Source organism: Myotis davidii, unplaced genomic scaffold, assembly GCF_000327345.1.
Source record: "Myotis davidii unplaced genomic scaffold, ASM32734v1 scaffold799, whole genome shotgun sequence".
NCBI classification, from domain to species: domain Eukaryota; kingdom Metazoa; phylum Chordata; class Mammalia; order Chiroptera; family Vespertilionidae; genus Myotis; species Myotis davidii.
In genome coordinates, this window is record NW_006290670.1 from 263,431 (window position 1) to 270,209 (window position 6,779).

The window sequence follows — 6,779 nt, forward strand, 5'->3', positions numbered from 1 at the left end:
CTGGTAAGTTTGTTGATTTAACTTTACTTGTTCTTCATTTTAAATATTGTATTTGTTCCCATTTTGTTTTTTTACTTCAAGATAAGGTATGTGCAGTGTGCATAGGAATTTGTTCATAGTTTTTTTTTAAACTGTAGTCCGGCCCTCCAACGGTCTGAGGGACAGTGAACTGGCCCCCCGTTTAAAAAGTTTGAGGACCCCTGGTTTGGACCTACCAACAGACCTACTCAGAGGCAGGTCAGTTCCCATGGCGCTGGAAGCAGGGCGGCACCCGCCCTCCTGCAGCCTGAGCTGACCCAGACGCCTTCTCCCTCTCAGTGGCTATGTACACAGTAACTTAAATACTAATTTGGCAGGGAGTTTTGTGTATAAATTTTCTTTGCATTCATGTGTAAATGAACCCCCAAAAAGAGCAAATTTAGACTTTTTTTTTAATCCTCACCCGAGGATATTTTCCCGTGGATTTTAGAGAGAGTGGAAGGGAGAGGGAAAGAAACACATCGATTGGTTGCCTCTTGCACACGCCTGACCAGCGGCCTGAGCCAGGGTGGAGCCTACAATTGAGGTGGGTGCCCTTGACTAGACTCAAACCCGGGACCCTTCGGTCCGCAGGCCAACGCTTTATCCACTGAGCCAAACCAGCCAGGGTAAGGCTAGTCTTAATTCTAAAAGGCCTCTATTCTGAGATAATGATGCCACAGGATACTGCACAGTCTTTCAAGCATGGTGCCTGCCCAACCCTCAGCCCCCCTTCCCCGGTCTGCCTTAGCCACCTGCCCAACAAAGTCAGGTTCAAACCCCCACCCTCTGCCACCTCCTGCCTTAATCTTTCCAAGAACATTTAATCACGTAAACAAGACAAGAGGCTGATTTGGCTCAACCTGCACCGGGAGCTATATGGAGAGGCGGGGGGCACTGCTTGACTCTCAGGAGCCAACTCGCAGAGGCTGCAGCCCAGAGGTGCCCCGGACCAGCTTACACACCTGCTCAGAGACTGACCTCCCTCACCTGTGACCAATGCCCACCCCTGCAGGTCAAAGCACTAAATGAGATTATGCATGTCAAGGGTTTAGACCAGCAGTGGGCAAACTACGGCCTGCAGGCGGGATTCGGCCATTTAAAATGAATAAAACTAAAAAAAAAAAAAGACCGTACCCTTTTATGTAATGATGTTTACTTTGAATTTATATTAGTTCACACAAACACTCCATCCATGCTTTTGTTCTGGCCCTCCGGTCCAGTTTAAGAACCCATTGTGGCCCTCAAGTTAAAAAGTTTGCCCACCGCTGCTTTAGACCAAACCTTGGCAGTAAAACATGAGCTCAGGTCAGAGATATTGTTGTTAAATCCTTTTGACCATTGAGCAACTTTCAAGTTTTTATTCAGGTTTGTATATGCCCTTTGACCTCATGACCACGTGACATCTATGTATATAAAAAGCCAGCTACCGGAATGACCAGAACAACCAGAATACCAGGCCCCTCACCCAGGCTGGCCTCGCCACCCAGGGAGTGGTTACAGGCGCCCGTAGGCAACGCTAGGGTGCAAGTTTGATGGGGGAAAGTTGGATAAATAGGGGGGAAGGTCTTAAGGGTCTGCGGGGTTGGGGTGGTCAACCGGAGTAGGTGTGGGATGAGCTGGCGAAGGAAGAGGAAGACCCAATTGGAAACGGCTCAGCACCGTACATACCTTTCTCATTGCGACCAGGACGGCGCCAGCCGGGGACTGAACGGGCGGTTGTCTCAGGAGTGCGCTTGGGGCCGACATGTTCACCGCAGTGGCTGTGCTCCCGAAACTTCACTGATTCCAAATAGCAAACAGCTATCAACGCCAAAGAACAGAAAAATCCTCCAACTAGAGGCCCTGGACTTGCAACGCGACCGAAGGAAACACACTTAAGGAGGAGCTAGAGAGACCGGAAGTGTGCGGCCAGAGGACTGAGGGATTGTGGGGGAGCCTGGGCGCCCAGAGGATTGTGGGGTTGTGGGGGAGCCTGGGCGCCCAGAGGACTGAGGGATTGTGGGGGAGCCTGGGCGCCCAGAGGATTGTGGGGTTGTGGGGGAGCCTGGGAGCCCAGAGGATTGTGGGATTGCCCAGGGCTAGACCGTGAGCCTGTTACTGCGCATGTGCATAGTCAGCCCTCTAGTCCTCAGTCCTGCAGTATTTGGACGTGACTTCTGGCGGGAAATTATTTCGATTGAGGTTTGCTGCTGCCTTGCGGGGAGGAAGATCAGAATTAAAGGTTTGCTTTGTTGCCTTGGTTTGAAGCTGGGACAGGAGCTGCGAGTAGGACCAGCTCTACGAGGAGCACACGCACCTCCCAGGAGCCGCAGATGAAACCACCGCAATGGAAGCTTCCATGAAACCATCCAGATCTTGGGAGAGCAGGGCCAGACTCCAGAGAAGCACAGCGAGGGGTACTTGGAGCGCTTGGCCTGAGGGCAATGAAAAGAGATGCAGAGGGTCCTGCTGAGCTCAGAACGGCGCAAGCCTCGCATCTCAGGACCCATGAGAGCCGCACGAAGCCGGAACAGGAGCTGCGGACAGGGGCCTCGGGCCTCGGACAACCGGGAGATCGATCAGCGCATGAGCAGCCTGAAGCCAGACCTCAGGCAGCAGCGCAGATACGAGACCAGGACCTGGTATGGCTCAGGAAGGCGCCCGGCGGAAGAAAATCAAGGAGTGCTCGGGAATCAAAAGGAGCCTGAAGCCCAGTCTGCACTGATGGAGGATGAGGGTGCCCTCCCCCACCGTGAGGGGCGAACCTGGCATGTGGGCACGATCCACCGCGCGCAGGCTGAGGAAATGCTGGACGGCAAGCGGGAGGGGACCCTCCTCATCCCTGAGAGCAGCCAGCGGGCCGCTGTGCCTGCTCGGTGGGGGTGGACGGCGATACCCACCCCTGTGTCATCTACCGGCCGCTGGCTTGGGTATTGCGGAGCCCGACGACCTGTTCGTCTCTGCAGGAGCTGGTGCTGCATGACCAGCCCCCCTCCCTCCTGCAACACAACGACGCACTTGGCACTTGCCGTCACATTGCACATCCGTGCGAGCCCCGGGCCGGCCCCCACCCCTACCCCCACAGCCCGCTGACTCACACAGCACAGGACTCCATCTTCCTGTCCGCCTGTCTCTCTTTGTGAATCCTTTCTCTGTCTCAATCTCTCTCTTGCTTTCTCTGAGTCTTTCTCTTCCTATCACTCTTTCTATCCCCATCTCTGTCCTCTCTGTCTCTCTAAGTCTCTGTTAGAGGAGCATACCTCCTCCCCATGCCCCCTTCCCGTGGCCACTGCCCTTCCCCGGCTCTGGCTGCCCCCACTAGTCCCTGCAGTTCCCCAAACTCCAGCTGCCTGTACCTGCTCAGATGTTTACAAAGGCCCCTGGGTGCTCAGCCCCAGCCTGGTGCCCTGATTTTTAAGCCGTAGACCAGGGTCAGGAAGGAACTTCGCTGGGCCACTTCCAAGAACTCACACTGTGACATTTGGGGCCGCCCCACAGACCCAACCTCCCCTCCCAACCCTGAGGTGAAACACGCACCGGTTACCCCCACATGGAGCTGCTGCCCAGAAGCCCTCCTCCCCCAAAACAAAATGATTGAAAATAACCTCAAGAGCTGGGCCCTGCCAGATCCCAGGCTTCCCAGCAACCGAGGCTGCTGCAGGCACTCCCTGGCCAGCCAGCGGCACGGCTGCCCACGGCACCTCCACTCGGCAGTCCCAAGGCTTCCCCTTGACCGTGTTGGGTTCTGATTTTGTTTCCTTGACTGTAAACCCATTTTCTCCTCTTTTTGGGCAAGAACCCGTTTTCTATGCTGCCGTGGATCCCCCTCCTGCCTTCCCAGCTAAGCCGGCAGGTGGGTTTTGTATGATATGTTGATACTGATGTGGCTATAAGACATTGAACTCAACAAGAAAAAAAAAGGAAAATGGGATAGTGATGAATAAAAAACTTTGGAGACAGTGAAGGGCAGTTTGTCCAGACTGTTGAGAGCTCAGAATTAGAGTTTAATTGGGATAGAACTCCTGTTCATAGCACCTGATGCCTGAAATCTGAGCACTCTAATTTTAGGTTTTCCAGTTCAAGGGTTTGGAGACTGCCTATTAAAACACTCCTGTTTGGAAGGTGTTTGTATAGAAGCACATAAATATTAAGTGTTTGCTGTGTTTGCCTTGCTTAGCTCTCTATAAGGAATATGGAATAATGTTAAATGCCTCATGTTCTCAAGAAGCTTGACTTTAAAAAAAAATAAAGAAGAAATATAAATATTAAAAATGAAAAAAGAAGAAGCTTGAGTTTTAGGGGCGATCAGGCAGGCAGGCAAGCGGTTAGGAGCCAGCTGTCCTGGATTGCAAGAGGGATGTCCAACTGCCGGTTTAGGCCTGTTCCCACAGATCAGGCCTAAACCGGCAGTTGGACATCCCCTGAAAGGTCCCGGATTGCGAGAGGGTGCAGGCCGGGCTGAGGGAATTTCGTGCATGGGCCTCAAATATGGTACTGTCACTCACACAAATGTGTCTTAGAAAAAGGCAGGAGGGCAGTCACACAGGGACCCTTTGGATGCTGGTCACACCCAAGCATGAACCCCAACAGGGACCCTTAGAGGCTGACTGTATACTAGTAACCCCCACATTAACTAAAGTTACTTTATGCACAAGTACCTGACATTGTTTATATTAAAGTATTTAAAAGTAAATTACAGACAATATAGTAATTACGAATAAGGAAAAACTTCCATCATCAATGGAACAGGAGAGCTATGTAAACTATTCTAATTTATCATAAAGTAGAGGCCCAGTGCACAAAATTCATGCACAAGGGGGGCAGGGGGTGTCCCTCAGCCCCGCCTGCAGCCTCTCCAATCTGGGACCACTGGGGGGATGTCCGACTGCCACTTTAGGCCCAATCCCACCACAGGGATGAGGCCTAAACTGGCAGTTGGACATCCCTCTCATCCAGGACTGCTTGTTCCCAACGCTCGCCTACCTGCCTGATAGCCCCTAACAGCTTCTGTTTGCCAGCCTAATCACCTCCTAACCACTCCCCTGACAGCCTGATCAATGCCTAACTGCTCACCTACCAGCCCGGTTGCCCCCAACTGCCCTCCGCTGCCAGCCAAGTCACCCTTAACTGCCCTCCCCTGCCAGCCTGGTTCCCTCCAACTGCCCTCCCCTGCTGGCCTGGTAGCCCCCAACTGCCCTCCCCAGCTGGCCATCTTGTGGTGGCCGTCTTGTGACCACATGGGGGCGGCCATCTTTGACCGAATGGTTATGGCCATCTTTGACCACATGGTGGTGGCCATCTTGTGTAAGGGCATGATGGTCAATTTGTATACTACCTCTTTATTATATAGGATATTCTATTAGTATATACTTGGCCTTCATCTCAATTCTGGCACAGAAACCCTTGGAGTTTCCTAAGTGGTATGGGCAATGAAGATGTCTTTTATTCTTCAAAATATGCCCCTTTCTACCTGAGTGGAATTTGTGTGGATGAGGTGACATTTGAAAAGCCCCTAAATAGAACTCCAGGTGTGCCCCAGCTCTACTCTACATCATATACAAAAGTCAATTTGAGATAAACCATAAACCTAAATGTAAAAGCTAAGCTGTAAACCTTCTAGAAGAAAAAATAGGAGGATCTCTTTTCAGATTGGAGTGGTCAGAGATTTCTTAGGTAAGACACACATAAACACACAAGTAACAATAAAATAAAAAATAGATTCAATGTATTTTATTAAAATTAAAAATTATGATTATCAAAGGATACTGTTAATAGAATGAATTTCAAGCCACAGACTGAGAGAAATATACAGAAGTGGGGAAAAGCAGGTTTATGGTTGTCATGCAAATAAATAATATATTCTGTGTTTTGCATACTCAAAACTGTAAACCTACTTTTGCCTACCCTGTGTATCTCTGACAAAGGACTCATAAACAGAATACAGAAAGAACGTCTACAATTCAATAATAAAAAGACAATATTTTAACTTTTATTTATTTTAAAAATATATTATTATTGATCTCAGAGAGGAAGGGAGAAAGATAGAAACATTAATGATGAGAGAGAATCATTGATTGGCTGCCTCCTGCACACTCCTACTGGGGATAGAGCTCGCAACCTGGACATGTGCTCTGATGGAATTGAACCATGACCTCCTAGTTCATAGGTGGATGCTCAACTACTGAGCCACACTGGCCAGGCAAAAAGACAATATTTTAAATAGGCAAAACACTGGACAAACACTTCACTTACTTGGCCAATCTACACTAATAAAAGACAAGCATGCAAATTGATCGCACCTTCACTATGCCTTAAGCTACGCCCACAAGCCAATCAGAGCGACTATATGAAAATTAATCCAACCAAGATGGCAGCTGGCAACCACGGAGCTGAAATGAGCAGTGATGGATGAAGTTCTCGGCCAGCTCTGAGCCCCATTGAAGGCAACAAAGTTTCAATTATAGAAGGTAAATAAACCCCAGATACCTGCTTTCAGGTGGCCGTGGCCAGGGAGCTGGAGTGAGCAGGAGCTGGCTCTGAGCTCCACTAAAGGCAACAAAGTTTCAATTATAGAAAGTAAATAAATCCCAGAATATAAAAAGAAAAAAAGGAGAGGCTGGGAGCTTCAGTCACCTGCCAGCCTGAAAATGGCCCTCAGCCCCTCACCCAGACTGGCCAGGGACCCCAGTGGGGACACCCACCCTGAAGGGTGTGTGACCAGCTGCAAACAGCTATCATCCCCTCATCCAGGCTGGCCAGGCACTCCAGTGGGGACCCCG

General features: G+C 50.2%; 1 pseudogene; it reads left to right on the forward strand.

The window, feature by feature from the left end:
* The first annotated feature begins 1,409 nt into the window (after window positions 1-1,409).
* On the forward strand, window positions 1,410-3,143 carry LOC107183071 (annotated as a pseudogene).
* Window positions 3,144-6,779: the final 3,636 nt, after the last annotated feature.